Here is a 20,473-nt window from a genome sequence, read left to right on the forward strand (position 1 = left end):
TGAAAGAACGTTTTCTGAGAGTTGGGTACAAAACAAGTTATTTTGAAAAGTTATCTGCCTACTCATGGCCATGGTCTTATGTGCTGCTGTTGTGCTAAATTGAGAAATCAATCAGGCAGGGTTTTGAAACCACTGTGTGTTGCATAGAGGTCAAAACAGGGTGATATAAAGTACCTAGAAAATACAAATGGAGTCACTGAGGCTTTCTAACTCTGCCTTGCTAACAATTCATTTTCTTTCTTTATTATTATATTTGGACTGTTTTTTGGGGTGTTTGTAGAACAGAGTTCAATTTCAGTTATATTGCTTCTTATGGTGGTGCTGCAGGCATCTCCATTTAAGAGGATGTCAAGGCTGTCTCTGACAACCAAAACCAACGGTCCAAATTCAAAAATTCTTAATATTCTAAAAAATGGGGAAATATGCACAGGAAAGTATTTGGGGCTACATTTTCAAACAGCTTTAGACAAGCTGAGATCTTGGAAAGCAATGACTATCATATGACGATGGAGCTGCTAACCACATGCAAAATATAGACACCTTGGTAAATTTTTAGAAGTGGCAAGTATAGCACAAAGTAATCAGTGTTGACTAAATCTGAAAGAACTAACATATAGTTTGTCTTAATTTCTGCTTAGAAGACTTCAGAATCCACTCGTAACAAAATCAAAATGTATTACAAATAAGTGCAAATAGTTATAAAATACTTACATTTATGAAGTCATTATACATAAATTCTTTTTCAGTAAAAAAGCTGGTTCTACTTTGGCTGAATAAGTCCTTATGTGTAACTTCTTTTTTTTTTAATCGCCAAGGTGGGGTTACATTTTCAGCAGCAACTGCTTCAATGGCTTGAAAGATATGGGCTAAACGGGAATGAATTTTTACAAATAGTTTGAAACAGAGGTTCTCAAAATATCACAGATGCTGAGCTGCTGATTTATTGAACAGCTTAGGAAGAGCAATGGTGTAATTGGCACTATCTTTTATCCTGTTTTCTTTGATCCATTCTCACTGGAGTGATTGACTGCTTGCCATTTTCAAGCAAGATGCAACCCCTGAAATTGCACAAGCAAGGCTTTTAGTTAAGTTCAGCATGAATTGAAACTGAGGGAGGATGCATAATGGAACAAAGTCCACTTGGGACTGCAGGAGAACTGGCAAGCTGCCCTTCTTGATTATGTTTAAGCCTCCTTTTAAAGAGTGACACCTGATTGCTCTTCAGAACTGTGTCAGTTTGAAATCTCCTTTGGGACTCTGAGGAGATCACAAATACTTTTCAAGCATAGAAATGATTCAGATTTAAAATGGTATTTTCTTCAATTGCAGTATTTGTCTTGTTATAATTTTTAGTTTAGCTCATGATGAGCTAAAATATGAAGAATGAAACTGCTAACTTGCTGAAAATTTATTCTCGTTATTGTTTCTGCTCTTTACCACGTTTGTCATGCTTTTGTTTTTTTGCTAGGAGATGCTGAATTGAAAAAAAAATCAAAATCAAAACTAAAGAAAAAACATTTTATAAAGAACAATTACACCATATCTTCATAAAATGTCTATTTTCAAGAACATGAGATTTTGAAAGAGAAAGTTTTAAAGGCTTAGAAGTGAAATCCAGAACAGTAGGGAAAATTAGCAACTTCTTCAGAGGTTATGAAATTCTCTATGTTTCCCAGCAAAGGAATTTTAAAGTAATTAAATGGTTATTTACAGTAAGTACAGCTCTTGACAGTTTTAGGCTTCCTTGGTGTTTTTGTTTTTTTTGCCTCTATTTTTTTTTTTTTTACTGTTGTGTTTAGGAGGACAGAAAAAAGCTAAATAGAATACTGTGAAGGGGAAAAGTAAAATATCTCTGACTTGCAGATTTTAGAAAATGGGCACTGTCTGAAGTTTCTCAGAGGGCTGGAGTGTTTCAGTAAGTTCTAGGGCCACTGGCAATAAGGTTAAAAGTGGATGATGAATTTGTTTGTCAGGCTATTTATGCAATTTATGGCTTAGACATAGCTTCTAACAACGTATGTATTTCCATATAATGTAAAACAATCAGTGGTCAACAGTACAAATCACTTGAGTATTGAGCGTATAAAACACTGTGCTTGCAATCACTATTTAAGAATACATATGGATGCTGATAAGCTATGGTACAGCATTTGGAATTCTTGAATAGATTCTTGTCCCTTTTCTCCCCTAGAATCACTAGTTATTGAAGATGTGTTTTAAGTATATAATCAGAATAATATACAAGAGGTGCTGTCAAGATATCAGAAGATAGTTTCAGTTGGAACTGATAAAATTGTAGTTTTACGGGGCTGTTGAATGGACGTAAAAATTTTTAGTATACAAAGACTCGCAGGACACATACACACAGTGGTACAGAATTCTAAACTATACAGTAGAATATATTCTACAGGGTTTTTCTGTTCTTGTTACTGCCTTACACAGTTTCCAAATACATTTATTGTTCTACGCACATCATCTTTATGGATTTTTTTTCATGTTATATAGTCCCTTGAAAATTGTTCTGTTGGTTTGTTCTGATACTTCAGGCTTTGGCAGGACCAAGTGAACACAAATGTTATTTTTTGCAGGATAGTAGTAATATAGAAAAAAAAATCTATTAGTGAAAGAAATTGCTTATGAAAGTTTAGTTGATGCAACAACATACACTAAATTGAAGCTATACAAATAATGGCAAATTTTTGTAGTGATTTCATTGCAATGCAAATATCTCCTTGGCTTGATTTTTTTGTTCAATGGAGACAATAGGATTATAGTCCGATTCCCTACATTTCTAATTTACTAATTTCTAACTAATTTTGTTGCTTAGATTAATGAATGTCCTGAGACTTCATTATATCTTATGTCATCTTATATTGGACTGTGGCAGATCAGATTAATAAATATGCAGTGCCATACATCAGTATTGTAATAGGTACTTTATTAATTTTAATATGGGTTGTGGCATTCAAAATTTCAAGGGTAGGAATACCACTGAACAATCACAATAGAAGTTTTGTCCCTTGAATACAGTGTGTTCAATGTCCTTGGTGCTGTTGAAGTTACTGTCTTGAACATCAAGAAAACTGTGGAATGGAGAGAATAAATAGTAGTTTCATCACTAATAAAACAGATGCCACATTTGGGATGTTCACTGGTGCAGGAAACAAGGGCATTTCAGTTCACCTTAATAATTCAAATCTGAACTGTCAATAAGTATACAGCTCTTCCTCTAAGTCTCTATATGAACTGCTAAAGTAAAAAGGAATCAAAGTTGATGAGGAAAGAGAGGTTTGAAAGCTCCTTTCATCTCACAGGTTCTTTGGACACTGTACTGTGTAAACTAATTATTTTGCCTTTCTATCACCTCCGAACTTTCCATATCTTAACTTACAGAGTCATGACCATGACTCCTAACCCTGTCTTTTGTCTTTACAGAGTCTGAAATGAGTCTTTAGACAAAGCTTTGTCAGACAATCACACATGTAGGGGCAGAAGGGACATCAGAGCTTTTGCTCGTGCTCAAAAACAGGATCTTCAATTTCCTTATCTCAAATTTAGAACTCAGTTCTGCATTGTTTCTCTTTTAATTTGTAAATTATGAAAAACACCTGCGTTAAATGGCTGTTTCATGATGCATAAATTTTTCAAAATATACCTTCATTTACAGCTTGTCTTTCACACCACTCAGGAGGCTTAATTCATATCTGGCATAGGCTTAACAAGGACAACTGAGTGAGATTGCTAGGCTGAACTACAAAAACATTATTCTGAAGGCTTCCATTTGAGTCAGCAGATTTATGTAAGTGCAAAGGTGGAGTGGTTATGATTTGAAATTAGGGGGTTATGGCTTCAATAGCCTGCGTTGAAAGCATTCAAATGCGTTTTTCCAATTGAATTAATGTCTCATATACTTATGTGAGGCCTTTTATATATATATATATATTTATATATATAAAATAATTAGGGATGAAGTGTACCCTGATATTATTATTGAATTTAACTAAATGGTCCTGATGGAAAAAAAAAAAAGTCTGTTGTTGTTACATAATTGTTTTGTTTGCCAGCTAAACACTCAAAGACAGCACAAGGCCTTACCATTTATTAGTTGCTTTTATCTTGCTCTTTGTGTACTCTTCCTGTGTGTCAGAGGGGTGAAAGCAGAGAAAACACAAAAAGCTCCATCAAACAAGTCTGAGATGAAACTAAAGCTGTTCGGCCATCCTCTATCCCAAATAATCACCTAACTCAGTTAGATTTTGATGCTGTCTTTCCTGACTGAATTGTCTACAAGCAGTTTGTGTTAATTGACTCTCCCACCTTCAATCTTTTTACCAAACACTTCTAGTTTTGCATGCTGGCTGTCTCCAAAGAGACCCCTAGAGCACGTAGGCCAGCTCTTGTCCCCAAGGCAGGATCTAACATGTCTCACAGATAGAGAAGCAAGTCTGGCTACAAGTGGGCATGCTCTTAACCACTACCACTAACTGCTGCTGCTGCTGGGAACGGGCTGTATCCAGCGTAAATTTGGCTCACAGAATATTGCCTTGGATCTTTCTTGTTCCCATTGATTTAGTTCTTTTAGAAGCCATTAAATATTTTCAACAATTTGTCCTTCTAATTTTCTTTTCTGTGCTTTGTAAGAGTACACTACTAAACAGTGATATGATTATATTTTGTTAGTTGTCCAATCAAAGCATATTGTAAACCTTACAAGTATCAGTCTTGAATGATGAAGGGTGTTCTCTTAAACAGAGAACACTTTAAGCGTTCTGCCTATGAGCTAACAGTGAATATTATGGAGTAAAGTGGTCAGACAGAAGGCAAATTATCAGGTTTTGTTTTGATAAAAGTAAATAATATTTTAAATTTCAGAACTAAGAACTAGAAATGGATAAATAATGTTTTCATTTATTCAAACTGCAGAGATAATTTCTCTCTAAGACGGCTCTTTGCAACAGAACCTTATTATTCACTGGTGTTGTCTTTTTTCAGTGTGGGGTGGATTGGGAATAGCAAAGAGGATGTCACTAAGTGCTGAAAAAAATATTTCTCCAAACCTCAAATCAATAAACTTAATCCTATGTATTCATCCTAGAATGAGTGCAGAATAAAATATTTATAGAAAATGTCATAAATAAAGTAATTCCAGCTATTTTGACATTTTTTTTTCCCATTCTTAAACTGATACTTAATATTACTTAAAATAAGATTCTAGAAAATACTTGCTCAAACAAACATTTTTTTTCCAGCTTCCTGCATTTAGTAGCAACGTAGTCTGAATTGCCCCATCTTAAGTTAATTATTAGCATAGTTACATTTCAGTTAACTCCCAGAACACACAGACACACACAGCCATTCAGGAATAGCACTTTGTTTACCCCCAAAAGGGAAGCTCTTTTTGTTGTGTCTTGACTGATAATAAAGACAGAGCTTACAATAAATACCAACAACAAAAATGGTCCTAAGCATTAGACAAAATTCTCCAAGTTAAAATGTTATTACTGACTGCATTCCTTCTGGTGTCTAAACTGTTCTTTACTCTTTAATATTGGCATAAGAATGTCACAGAAGAGAGACTTTTACTCTTCTGTGAGCAGTTGAATCACTCTCTGAGGGATAGGACTATTCCGGATTTTTCTTATTTTCCTGAATCTCAATGTTTCAAAGGAAAGGGGTGAGGTACATGTACTAAAACCAAGATGCAGTTCCTCTTTGAAATCTTATTCATGTTAGTAAAATGAAGAACACAACCAACATTGTGGTTGTCAGCTTTATCATTTATCATTATTTATTTATGAGCTTTAAAAACTCGGCTCAAAATCCAGTATTGCCTATGCTCTATCCCTATAGGTTTTTATTTATACAGGTTCTCTCTCTCTCTAGAGAATATGCACTAGAGAATTTGCTGCAGATATGTTTATATAACAATGAAAAATACCATTCTGAGCAAATGTTTTGGAAATTACAAAAAAAAATTAACGGATATTAGAGGAGACAGTATAAAGATATAAATCAAAGCAGTGCTGGAGAAAAAGCAATTAGCGAAGAAAGGCAGATATTTAAGTGGTGTTTAGAACTGTTCTTGCTGCTAAGATTCATGCTTAGTACAAAGAAATGTGGCTATAGCATGTTTAATGAAAAAGTGCAGAGTAAGCGCTGCAAATTTTACTAATTTTGAGGTTCCCTCTTTTATTAAATATTATTCACAGAAAAATTCATGTCTAATTTAAAGGATGGGATGAACTTGATGTTTAAAAATACATCCTAGTGACAATTTTTGCCAAAGCCCTTTTTCAGTAACAAAAAAACCCCTTATGTATACTAAGTGTGCTTCTTTTTGGAAGACGGAAGGGCAAGACAGAAGCTCTTTTTTTTCAGAAAATTAGTATTGAGAACATAGGAATGGAGGTACTGGAGAAGATGAGGTTCTTAATTATGGGTTACTCTTTTTTTTCAACTTCTGACTGTAACGTATACTCTTGGAGTGGAAAATAATGTCAGAGGAACTATCAGAAGGGCAGTTTAGCTGATACATCCTCTAATCTGGGATTTCATGCATCTGTTTGTATAGTTTAATAGCCCCTGATGCATTTTCTTTCACTTATTCTTCTGGCATCCAAAACAATATGGCAATGAGTTCTGTGATTTAATAAACAAAATAAAGAAAGCAAATAATTATTATATTACCGCCAAGTTGTTTGCTAATAGAACATGAGAAATATTTTTTCATTTCCCAAACAAAGCTTCTGTTTTCATACTCCATGCATTTCATTGTTGAGTTGATATTCAAATGTTAATCATAAAAACAAACTTGGAGTTTCAAGATATGGAATACTTAATAAAATGGATTATTTGTTGTTTTTGCAGCCATATAACAAATTACAAAAGTTCTCCCTGGACAATGAAATCTGATTCAAAAGTTGCCTTACTTCTTCCACTTCATTTGTGAAGTGGTGTCTTTTATACAGATCTTTTCTTGAGCATTTTAAATTTATTTTTATTGTAGTGACTACACTTGCAATCAGTGTGTAGCACAGCACTGCAAAACTACGCATATTTAATTTAAGGCAATCAGTTTATATCTGTTAAATGTATTAAAGTAGCAACCATACCAAGTAATATGACAGTAGTATAACTCAGCATCATTGCAGGCAATGATGTATGGTGAAACATAAGATTAAACACTCAAAGCATTTTATCAGAACCATGGCATTGTCTAAATTTGAGCAAATTCTTTGTTAGCACAGCTGTGCTAAAACAACAGCATAGTAACCTCAACATTTATTCGTCTATTTTGAAAAATATTGAAGTTATTTTTTCTAAAAAAAACTTACAAACGAGGTATGCAAGTAGAAATTAAAATAACTGCTACAGTAACAAAGTAAATTTCTGAAACAGGTTTTTGGAAAAGGCCATGTTTTATTTAGAACAAACTGTGTGTTTGAAAAACTCTGACAAACTATTGGCTGTTATAGGAATGTGTGATAGAATTTGTTCCCTTGGGAGGCAGCTCATGCCTTCAGTTGAGTGTGTGTTAACTTTTCTTTCTTTCCTTTTTTTTTTTTTTTTTATTTTTTTTTTTTTTTTTTTTTTTTTTTTTTTGAGAATGAATCTGAGTTTTCTTGCTTAAATAGATTATAACCTTACAATTTATAAGCTTGTTACAATAAATTATGTTATAAGAAGGAGCTTACAAGCTCCTTTGTGGGAGCTACAAGCAATAATTCACCATGTCCTGCCTTGGTGTCCACAGCAAAGCAGAGAACCTAATTCGATGTCCACGGGGCTTCCCAAGCATTGGGAAGCACATTGTGTTTGTTAACTGGCTGGTGAAACACTGAACTTCTCTTGAGTTTCACCAGGCCCACTCCTTCAGATGCTTCTACCCTGCTGCCTGCTCACCCCTAGTCTTTCTACCCAGAGGAGGTAGCTGTGACACTGGCTGTAATGATGCAAATGCAAAATCATTGCCCACACCTTGGAAATATCAGTCGCATTGTTACGTGGTATTGGTGACATAAGAGGAATTACAAAAGAACAGGAATAGCCATGCTGTGACAAGCCTTTTTATTATTATTTTTTCCTGAAGGAGAGATAATAGCCACTCTATTATTGTTCAGAACATTTCTCTAGCCCTGAAAAATTGTCTTTGTCTGCTTTGTGCCATCAGATTGGTGCTAAACTACTATACAGGGAATGCAGCCTGGTCCCAAAAGTATGTCTAATTCAAAGGCTCTGTACTAGCGTAGATGACAAGAAAGTCTCCATAAAATATATCAGTAAAACATATTTAGTGCTGTGTAGCTTCTTAACTGACTAAATAAGATGATTTGAACTTGTGTTCCACTCTTTTTTTTCCCCACTTATCAAATAAAGACCATATGATTTGAAAAGTTGGGATTGCCTTTAGAGGGTTCCAGACAAGTAATGAAGTAATTTAGTATTAGAGTCTAAATCCCCACAGTAGCACAAGTCATGCTGAAGCATTATGCCTGAGCTGGTAGATCCTCCATATGCTTGTCTGTACTTGCTTCTTGAGGCATTGACCTATAAATAACAGAAACTGAAATGCAAAGTAGCACTCAGCAGGGACAATAAAAATAATAGTTCAGAGTCTGAATCATAACTATTAAGGCTGGGGGGACCCATTATTATTTTGCAGTTTGGTCTTCTGCATAAGATAAACTTTTTCTTGTATTAATGCCTACTGAGATTAGGTGCAGGTTTTTATTTATCCAAATACCATAGAATTGGAGATTTATCGAAAGGGAAAATACTGCTTTTGAAAAATAGCATTGTCTTGTAGCAGTTAAGAGAACTGAGGCAAGATGATTTACCTGGAATACGAGCAAGGTGATAACAATATAAAAGACTTTCCTGGCTTATTTGAATTCCACTAGGTTTCTTAACTTTCTTCATAGCATTCATAATATACTCTGATATATATATTTGTTATTGAATGCGTAGGATATTTATACAACAAGCTATGTCAAGGCATGTAGGTACACTAGCATCCGGCAGCATCTTGGACATCTTGTGTGCACCCTGATTACGTGCTGACTGCATTTAGAGGCATAGCCTGGGAGAGTCCCATCCTTAGGTACAAGGAAAAGGCAAGGAAAGGTGACCTGCCCTAAAAGATCTAAGTGGCAGGTTGATCTGGGGACAAGGGGTAATGCTATCACAGAATCATAGAACCAGAATGATTTGAGTTGGAAGAGCCTTTAAAAGTCATCTAGTTCCGCTCCCCTTCCATGGGCATAGCCACCTCCTACCAGACCAGGTTGCTCAAAACCCCATCCAAGCTGGCCTTAAACAATTCCAGGGATGAGGTATCCACAGCTTATCTGGACAACCTGCTCCAGTGCCTCACCACCCTCATAGTAGTAAAGTGAGTGCACGTATCTTGCATAGCCTTAAAAGTCTGTATTTAGGCAATGTACATAGTCTTGCATCTGTCTGTGAATCAGAAGCATGCTTGCACTGCAGCTGTGTACTTTGAGTCACAAAGACTGCAAGAATTTTAATAAACAGTTGTACTATAACTTCTCTTAGTGGTTAGTGTTGGCTTTTTGCTACTCTTTCTCACTGTATATATATATTTACATAATTTTATTTCCGTCATTGTCCAATACAATGTACAAACTAATTGATTGATTCAAGCCCATGATTTTCTCTGAATATCCTCTCCTAATAAGTCTAGTCAAAAATATTCATTTAAAAATCAATGTTTTTACATTTGGAAGGAGTTATTACATCTTCTATAGATTCTGCATTATGTTTATATATTCTATTAAATCAGAGTTGTAACAGATTTGTTGGTTTTGTTATTGACTGCACTCAATACAGGGAAAAAATGTTGTAAAGGTATTTCTTGATTTTTTTTTTTTTTTGTCTACACTTCAGAAGCCTCTCTTACAAGCAAATGGGATCTTATTTGGATGATCTTTGGGTTCTTCGCATGACAGAATAGAAATTAGAACTTACACAGTTCTAATTCTAGCTCTTTATGGTTTAGACTGCTTTGTATTAATTTGCAAGGTGTGAAGGCTAATGAATAGTAATTGTAATGAATAGTAAATATTTATTGTGGTGTATTAGAGTGTAATAAATTACAGATAAAATATGCAAGTATATATACTTATACACCAAATTTGTGGATTATTATATAACATATTTGCATTGTATATTTATCAACATGTATTTTATAACAGAATAGCTAATTATTACAACTTTCATAACTCAGATTACTTGGAAATGCTCTGTGTGAGATGAGAATTTTTGTTGCATATATCAGCACCTTTGTAGTGGTTTGATGTTGGTTACAAGTAATTAGAGTAGCACAGGTTTTAGATATCTGCAAGACATTATAGAGCACTTCCTGAATGCTTCTGCAGGCTTGGGATGGATTTTAAGGGGCCTTCATGGACTTTGTAAAGAACCTGTAATGTCAGTGCTAGTTACCTTGCAAAACTGCTCTATGAATGGGATGCAGAACATCGTGATTCTCTCACAGTAGTATTCTCTTTCTAGGTTCTCCTTTTATCATGTTTTGTACACAGAAAAAAAAAAAAAAAATGGTTGTTATAGTAATGAAGTTTTCCAAAAATAGAAGAAAATACATTCTGTAATGCAGACTATAGCTATCGGTGGAAATATAATCTGTTACATCTTTATTCTCCCTTTACCACTTGGGGAAAGTAATTGCATGTAAATGCATGCACTAATATTAGCTGATTAAAATACATTAATTTTACATCACAAAATAATCACCATTAATTTAATTCTAGTACACCATAAAATGCCTAATTCTTTTTCAGCCAGTTCACATTTCAATTGATAAAGGAGATGAAAATAATTTAGAAAATCTCATTAACTGTGCAAAGATACACTCTGATTTTGTGTGTGTGAATTGTATACCTTTAATCGATTACAACGTAATAAGTTAAGACAATGTAAAAACTGCCCAGGCAAACATAAATAATGAAATGGAAAGTGAAGCATCCCTTAGGAACAGCAGTTCTCTCAGTCTGCAGGCAGACGGTTCATTCAGTAGGGACTACATTTTAATCCGCCATGTGTAAGCACTGGTATGAAATCCTAGGCAGAGCCAGTGCTATACCTGTAGCTTTAATTTGTGGCTGCTGCATTTTAGAGCCTGTACAGATTAGACAGCGCTCCTTATTTACTACGTTGTCAAGTGCACCTTTTGTGTTATCAGGTAACCTACCTTTGTACTAGTTCATGCTAATTTCCTGTTGCACCAATTTCTCAAAGTCCTTCTTGAGACTTTCAAATAACACTTCATCTTTAGCTTGACAATTGCTCCAAAAGAAGCTCTGCTATTCTAATAATCATTATTTATCTACTAGTTCCTACCTTCCCTTCTATTAGAACAGTCGTTTGCTCATGAAACAGGGAGCTAATCGGCTTAATGAGTCATTCTAAATGACTTCCATAGATGTAATTTATTAATAATTCAGAGGCCTACTCGAATGGTTGCCATTAGTTTGTGATCACTTTTCTGCTTTCTGTATTGGATACAGTAGCTACTGTGCATTGAAAATAGCATTGGACAATATGGGTAGAAATTGGCAACTGTTTTTAAATATATTCTGCTGCTGGGCTTTCAAGAGATAAGCAGAACACACAGCATTAGGCAGACGCAGAGTTATAAACTCAGAAAGAGTTGGTATGGATGCCCTTTAAAACTATTAATTTTTTCCTGTATATCAGCTAAATGCATGTAAAGGTAAGCATTTTCATCATTATTTTTAAGTGCAATTCAATGCACTTAATGAGTGACATCTGACCCCTGAGAGAACTGGAACACAGCTGCTTTCTTGGCAGCCAGTGTGCTGTGTTCTGAAGACTTAGCTATACGTTTTATAGAAAGCTAAGAATATAATTTAATATTGTAATATATTGTAATTTCAAACTACATGAAATCTTCTGGGAGCAGACAGGCCACAGATCTCAATAACTTTTGACATCTATCATACGGATGCGGTTTCTTGAATCCTTGTACATCACAGTACTTGAATTCTAGTAAAAGAGATGGAAATGGATAAGGAAGAGTTAAAAAACAATGTTTGTTTGTTTTTCAAATACTCTATCCAGAAAAAAAAAAAAAAGACAAAAGAAAACATTGGTGCTTAGATCCACATTGTTATGTTTTTAAAATATGACCAGAATCTCAATATATTTTATTTACTTGATTATTTGGTCTGTTCAGCACTTAACATTTAAGAACTGTCTTCTGTTTTCTTCTGTTTTCCTATGGCATATATGTGTTCCTTTATTTTATTTTATTTTATTTTATTTTATTTTTTGAAAGGGATATAGCAATTCTTCCAAGCAAAAAACTGAATTGTTTTTATCCACCATTACATACAGATAGAATGCCTTGTGGTTTTATTCAGCCAAATTCCTATAACCACACAGAAAATAGTGAGAGAAAACAAATTTTGCCTAGCCAGAGTTTGTAAAAATTATCTTGTTTTAATCTGATATTCATCTCTTTCTCTACTGCAAAAAGTTAAAGATTCTTAGAGTAGTTCAAGAAAAAGCTACGAATAGAAGAATGTACAGAGAGAATCTGATGCAACATTACAAATTAAAAGATACTTCTTATTTTATATTGATGAAGAAAGTGGTTTTACTACTATCAAATTTGAAAATATATAAGTATTTGAAATTGGGATAATGTCACCCAAAATCTCATTAAGAATTCCTATTTTGTCTTTGTAACATCTGTCATTATCAAAATGAAATTCAACAGTCATTATTGCAGTCCCTGTTGTTAGAAAAAAAAAATATTACTTTGTACATCTTAGTATGGCAGTTAAAAATCCCCATGGGGAATTTAATTTGGATCCTTTATAGCAGCAGCATAAACTAATATATTCCAGGGAAGTTAAATTGTCTGTGACTGTTCCAACAGGATGTTAGATAAATCCCAAAGTGTCACCTCCAAAAAAAGTCAAGTGTCATGGGTTGCAAAGCTGGAGTAAGAACCGCATTTTAATTGGTCTGTAACAGTCGAAGCACTAAAGCACTTTACGAGTTGGCGTTGCGCTGTCCATGTTTATATCTGCCGCAGGGTTGTACACACGGCATTTAACTTAATGCTGTGATTACATAAAATAGCAGAGCTGGGTATTTACAGGATTTAAAGCTGGTTGTAATGTGTAGATTGGCTCCACACATTATTAATTCACACGCACGAACATGAGTAAAGCATTAGATGTCCTGGATCTCCTCAGCTCTTGCCACCAGGACTCAAGTGTGCTTGCTGGCCTGAGAGTCTCCTGCTGGCATCATTCCTGTTCAAGGCATTGCTTGCAACAGAGACCAATGTATACACGTGCTACTGAGCATGGTGAATATTTGATCACTTTCTCTAGGAAATCCATACACAAAGTTGTGCATAATTATTTTTCTGGCTTGCAGGTTGTTTTTTTTTTTTTTTTTTGGAGGCTAAGCTTTTTCCTATTTCTCATGTTTATACTGTATACTGTATGCTCATGTTTATACTGTATACTGTATGATGGTCGTGTTTCAAATGCCAGCAACACTCATCCGACTCAAAGGTTCAGGTTTGCATATCGCAGTGGAGATACTGGAGACTAATGGACAGTGAATTGCGCTTGATTAACAGCGTGAAATAAAGCATTTTTGAATGACTAGGCTGATATATCATTAAGGGGAAGATGAAGTGTAGGAAGACAGCAGTGATTGTTCACATATGTTCTGTGCTGCTGCTTTTCATGTTAATACTTGGTGTTGCTGAATGCCTCAGTGAAAGGAAGATATGTAAGTTTGAAGTTCCAAACCATTTCATCCTTATTATTTAAATGTATCGATTTTATTTTTTCTTAGTGTCTGTATTTTGAAGATGGTTTTTATAATTCATTTAACTGTATTAATCTACAATGACATATTTACAGCATTTCATTATATACATATATTCTATAATTTTTTAGGAGTAAATGTAAAAGAAATTTCTGACAGTAAACCAGTGTTATCAGATTTAACTGAAAGCCTTAAGAAAAAAGATGTCAGAACTTCAGAATAACAGAGGAGAACCCAGTGAAAGATCATTTGTCCCCAGGTCTTCCAAATATAACTATTTGTGTATTGTATCAGTTGATTCACAAAGAATACTTGTTGACAAACAGGAAGTGTTGCAATGCATTTTTCAATATTCTTTAATGGCACGTGATAATCAGAGATGTTGCATTGATGTCCAGGGAATGAAATGAGCAATGACCACTTAACACAATCTAAGGCCTTTCTGGAACACAACTGTACCTGCAGGTTTATTGATATAGATGAGGAAATCTATTTAAAAGAACCGTTATTTGCTGTTTAAATACAATTTAATAGTAATAGGTGGGAAGTTCTGTTAACTTGACTGCTGAAGCTCCAGACACGGTTCCTTATTCTCTGCATAGGAAATAAGATGGCACATAAAACATATTATTTTCCCACTTTTGAATTTAATTATGGGAATTCTCACAATATATTTGCTAGAATTAGCAGACATGACAGCAAGTTAAAATGTCTGTTTCCTTTCTCCTTCCCTAGTCCTATCCTTGAAAAAAATTCTTATGACCGTGGGTTTGTTTAGTTTGAAAAACAACCAAACCAAAAACAAACAAACAAACAAACAAAAAACACATGCATTTCTTATATTACATCTTGCTATGAAAGACATTGTTTTGGAAACTCCTGTTTAAAAAAATAAAATTATGGATGTCTGCTAAAACACAGATCTGGCAGTGTCTGCAACATCTGGTAGACCTTCAGAAATTCCAAGTTTCCCTTCACAATAAACTAAATAAAGGGGATGGAAAAGCAAGAAGCAATTCATAAGAAAATGACCTCTTCAATTATTAACCGTTAAAGCTCCCAAAGGCATTATAATAAATGTGCCATAGCTTGAAATGAAAAGACAAAAATTACAACTTGAGGTTATACATTGTAAGTTTAACTTAATATAAATGGATTGCTGAAACACCATATGACTTCCCATGCTGTTATTGCTAGAAACATATTTACTGGTTTGCAGATAGAAATTGAATGAGCGGTTTGACTTTATCTCATCTAAATCCATTATTCACTGCTTCTTTCCTGTTTTCCCTGAATAGCATCGGTTGTCAGTTTTTGAAATTCCAGTCCCTGCAGAGTGCATGTGCAATTCTCGATTTAGCCTGTCCTCCAGCTGTTTTATATATAAAGTCCTGTGTGGGTTTTAGAAGCATTTGACTGCTGTTGCTTTTTCATTCCATGCCTTTCATCAGCATGGAATGAATAAAGAAATAAATTTTGAAACAATTAGAATTGAAATGGAATTTTTTGTTAAAAAAATGAAAAAAAAAAAAAAAAAAAAAAAAAAGACTTTATGTACTTCAGCTGTTTGGATTGCCAGAAGGAGTCAGGAGCATCCACTGAACATCTTATCTGTGCTGCCGTAGGAAATGCCATTCATTGTCTCTCTCGATCAGGAATTACAGAATCACAGAATAGTCTAGGTTGGAAGAGACCTCAAAGATCACTGAGTCCAACCTCTGACCTAACACTAACAGTCCCCACTAAACCATATCCCTAAGCTCTACATCTAAGCATCTTTAAAGACCTCCAGGGATGGTGACTCAACCACTTCCCTGGGCAGTCCATCCCAATGCCTAACAACCCTTTCAGTAAAGAAGTTCTTCCTAATATCCAACATAAACTTCCCCTGGCACAACTTTAGCCCATTCCCCCTCGTCCTGTCACTAGGCATGTGGGAGAATAGACCAACCCCCACCTCACTACAGCCTCCTTTCAGGTAACTGTAAAGTGCAAAAAGGTCACCCCTGAGCCTCCTCTTCTCCAGGCTGAATGATACTAGTTCCCTCAGCCGCTCCTCGTAAGACTTGTTCTCCAGACCCTTCACCAGCTTCGTTGCCCTTCTCTGGACTCGCTCGAGCACCTCCATGTCCTTCTTGTAGCAAGGGGCCCAAAACTGAACACAGTACTCGAGGTGCGGCCTCACCAGAGCCGAGTACAGGGGGACAATTATTTCCCTGGCCCTGCTGGCCACACTGCTTCTTATGCAAGCCAGGATCCTGTTGGTCTTCTTGGCCACCTGAGCACACTGCTGGCTCATATTCAGCTAAGTGGAAGGTAACTCAATTTACCTGGATGGAACAGTGTATATACCATCATATAAACTCAACTGTAGATACTAAATTTGTCTTAATACACACTTTTTCCTGGTCAGCGTGCTATGCTCACGCTTAATGAACAATATCTTAGAATATAAAATGACAAAATAATTTAGAGAATTTCAGTGCTCTTTCAGATACCATCCTTTTATTATGCATAAGAAGAAGAATATATACATGACTTTAAAAGATAGAACATGTTATTTGATAGGTGATATAGTTTGAATTTTATTTTTTTAAAAATGACTTCTTATGTTACAGTATTTTGTCTTTCCCCGTATAACTACTCTGTAGAAGCATAAATTTGAGAGTTCTTATGTTGCAAAGCGTAATATATTACCTCCAAAATGACATACTTACTTGAAAGAGAAAATGTCTGGGTGAGTATGATCTGACACAGGAATTTATGTCCCTGTGGGGAATTGAGGTGTATTTGGATGAATTGTTGTCTGTCCAAATCTGAAACCTGATTAAAGCTTGACACCCCTATCCTTCTCCATCCCTGTTCACATATGTACCTCCTAGTAACAGCCAAAACCTCTGAAATGTTGTACTGAAGTCAGGTAACTCATTATCTGACACGTTGGTTGTATAAGATGGATGAGGATATCTCTGTATTGCCACTTCTTTCTCTCACATGCACAAACATCTTTACCCTCATGCACAAATCTAAAATCTCAAGTGTATAGGTGACAAGAAATTTATGACCAGGAAAATATCAGAGAAAGCAACTCTGAAGTGCTTATGTGAGATATGTCAAGGATTCCATTTATTTTTATATGGTTTCTTAAGTTTTTAATTATTTTTACATTTAATTGTGCATATAGTCTATTTTGAAAGAAAACAGCCCCATCAAAGTCACAGTGATTAAGGCAAAAGGTCCACCTGGATCCTACGCATAAGCCAAAGTCAAATGTATATATATGAAAATAATAAATTTCAATAATTTATTCTAGTAGAACTAGATGAAAATAACAAAAATGTACAGCAAAGGTGCTATAATTTTGATTTTAATTTGTGTGTGTTGTGGATGAAAGCTTTTGTATTCCTTGCACACCCAGCTCTTCCAGTGAAGCCAATAGAATTTATAGGTGAAGAATATATCTAAATCAACCCCATAAATTAATCAAAATGTAGAAATATGAGCATTTCCTGAAGTACGATCGTGCTATGAGTTGTAAATTCTTGTGACGTGAGAGAAAAAACTGGGCTAAAAGCTGTGGTAGAGCGTATGGGTTGGCAATCAGAACAGAAATAGCATGGCTTCACTTACAGAGAGAAAATTTGAAATATAACTGCAATTGTACTAAATGAAACCTAAATCAACATTATCAACTAAATAGGAAACTGAAACATGTTGTTAGAAGCATTTTACATTTCATAATTTTGTTCTGATTGCTGAAAATGGCAAAAGCATTTAAAAATAAAATGAAAAGTCAAGTAATGTGGATCTTGTATGTAGATAATAGGGGGTAGCAGGTTTCAGCTTGAGCCAGAACCATTATCAAGTGCACATGATACAAATGGCTACTAGGAAGACAAAAAATCAAGGGTATTCTCTTGTAGCTACTATTTTCTTGACAGGTTACTTCAATTCCACTCTGAAATGGTGAACTGCAAATTGTGGACTTGATGTTTTCTGTGCTGAGTTTGAACAAATTAAATGTGTGTTATTGCCAGCAGTGGACACAAAGGCTTGCTACCAATGGGCTGTCAGTAAATTTACAGTTCATAACTACATCTGTATGCCTGAAGTTTAGTAATAATTAAAAAAGTAATCAGTACAGGTTAATGTGAAGCTTGTAGGCCTAGATCTGAGTTTTGGCAAATGTACTTTTCAAGATCAAGCAAGACACACATGTTCAAATTTATTCCTTACAATTAATAGTGATACGAGCAGATTTGAAGTGCTTCTTAACAACCTACAGGAGTTTGCAGGAACAGTGAGGTTAACATGCTGAATCATAAGTCACATCAAGTCTTTGCAGGTGGCCTGGAAGATTTTAATACATCCTGAATGCACAGGAATGGGTGCATCTCCTTCTAGTTGGTTCTTCCCCTTAAAAACATGGTAACTGCAGTTTTATATTTGATCGGAATGATGCCACAAATGAGCTGTTTGAGTGTGTGGCATCCCTCTACTTGTTTCATGTGCACAAAACCTTTTTAGATACCTTGCTACAGTCAGAGAGAAAAAGGTACTCCCCCATGCGTACACACACATCATGCTTTGTTTTATTTTTATTTTTTTACTTTTAATGTCTGAGGTTTTGTTGTTGTTGTTATCCTCATTTGCACTTTTGACTTTTTACATCCTTTGTCTCATGATTTTTGCAAGCTGCTTTAGTAGTATTGAAGAGCCCCACAACTTACTTGCCTGCCTATGGAGTTTCCTATGCTATCACTGCTCCAATTTACACTTAAAAATCAAGATAAACACTTGCTGCTTTTGCTAATCAGTGTAAAACAAAAACAACAACAAGACTGTAAAGAAGGCTCTAGACATCAAAATGCATTTCTTCTGCTTAGATAGTTTGCAGTGTTGATAAGATCACAGAAGTAAGCGTGGGAAGTTGTTGCCTGTGATAAAGAACCGTTAAACTACTCTCCTTGCAGAAAAAGGAGTGATCACAGCATTTCACATCTGTTCTTGTTCAACCTTAAAGCATAAAATGAAACGAGATATTGGGGGGGGGGGGGGGGGACCGGGGGGGGGAACGGACGGATGGAAAGGGACACAGAGCTCAGCGTGCTGCTATGCTGGATTCTATGGTTTTCTTACTGCTGTGAAATTCCTTTCCATACTGTCTTAGAAATAATAATAAATGTAGCATTGTTCTAAATGTGTATTTAAGTACAAGGCCGAAATAGAGCAAACTATCATGAGATTGTCTGACTTAAATAGCGTCTCCAAAATGTTTCTGAAATTCAAAGCTTGTTTGTGGCCTGGTTACCTCTGGTTGGAACAGTGAGTGCTGATGACAAATGTTACTTGGAAAGGAAATGACATCCATATTCCCTTCATTTAAAGATTAATTCTATGGAAAATCAACCCACTTTTCTTGCTCTGACAGTTTGGGCATTTGCCTACCTGGAACATTCTCCAGAGGCTATAAAAAAGTCCATTAATCTTGCTTGATTTCTAGGGCACAGGAAGGGGCAGTGTGGTCCAATATATTAATTTACTCTGTGGCCTGTATTCAGGGCACATTAGAGGGTCGGAGGTGCCTTGCTGTTTCACACATGTTGGTGGCTGGCAGCTGACTGACACCAGCAGCTTGCAGCTTTCTAGTCCAGAAATGACTGAGGTGGCAACTTCAATCCCTGCTCTGTGATCAAAAATCCATTGACTTCTTGGGAAAAGGTTCTGCAGGCTGAGATGTAGGCACGCACGTACCAAAACTGTGTTGAGATGACTCTATTTTGAGCTCCAGCAGTACCACAGCTTAATGCAATAGCTGTGCTTCAGTAAGATTGCAGCTAGGGAAGGGATGGTCAGAGGCCAGACAAGGACTGAGGAAACAATTCCTTACCAAGTCTGAGGCTTAGAATGAATTATCTGCTCCATCTCGTCTGCAAAAGCGTGGTTGCTTCTTTAATGCTTTATGTTTAATTAACCACTAAGTCCTTTATGATTAATTAAACTTTAATTAAGTCCTTTAATGCTTTTCAGTTACAAAAGAGGGTTTACATTTATTCAAATCACCAAACAGGAGTGTTTTTACTAACCTAAATAGAGCTGGTGTTTATGACCATGGATAAGTCCCTCAGGACTAGATTGCATACAAAATTTTGGGGGTACAAAGAAGGGAACAAGGGAACTGCACATTTTTATTAATGTGTTGTTAATAGATTGTGGTAATTGAACTAGATTAGCGAGCATTTGGTCATATTCTCACCTCAAGCCAATGGAAAAATGTTCACTCATTTTAATAGGAACTGTTTCAAATCTTCATTAACGCTAGCTTTGTGCTTCATCCACAGAAAAATGAATGCATATGATACTGAAACCATCTACTTCCTTTCCCCTCTCTTTGAATGTACAATCTCCCTAACACAATGATTACAATATGAGAAATGGCAAATAATGTTGTAAAGGAGAGAATGAATTAAAATCAGCGCTGGGCTCTATATTTATGCACTTCAGTGAGCAGCTCTGGGAGTACGACAGAGGAGCTCAAGTATGCATCAACTTAATCTTAAGAAACCGAGTTCATAAGCAGTAGCAAAAGAGATAGAATGATAGAAGGGTGGAACAAGTC

General features: G+C 35.5%; 1 long non-coding RNA gene across 3 annotated transcripts in view; it reads left to right on the plus strand.

Annotated features, from left to right (window-relative positions):
- LOC118170143 overlaps window positions 1-20,473 on the plus strand; it is a 189,069-nt gene that overhangs the window by 150,200 nt on the left and 18,396 nt on the right. The window contains exons 8-9 of one of the 3 annotated variants that reach the window (XR_004752516.1): window positions 1,864-1,942; window positions 3,436-3,909. The exons of 1 other annotated variant lie outside the window; for it this stretch is intronic. This is a non-coding gene — a long non-coding RNA (uncharacterized LOC118170143). Of the gene's footprint in view, window positions 1-1,863; window positions 1,943-3,435; window positions 3,910-6,378; window positions 6,883-20,473 lie in introns of those variants that run through there. One more of the 3 variants, XR_004752517.1, reaches the window with a different exon arrangement.

This window comes from Oxyura jamaicensis, chromosome 7, assembly GCF_011077185.1.
Source record: "Oxyura jamaicensis isolate SHBP4307 breed ruddy duck chromosome 7, BPBGC_Ojam_1.0, whole genome shotgun sequence".
Classification (NCBI taxonomy): domain Eukaryota; kingdom Metazoa; phylum Chordata; class Aves; order Anseriformes; family Anatidae; genus Oxyura; species Oxyura jamaicensis.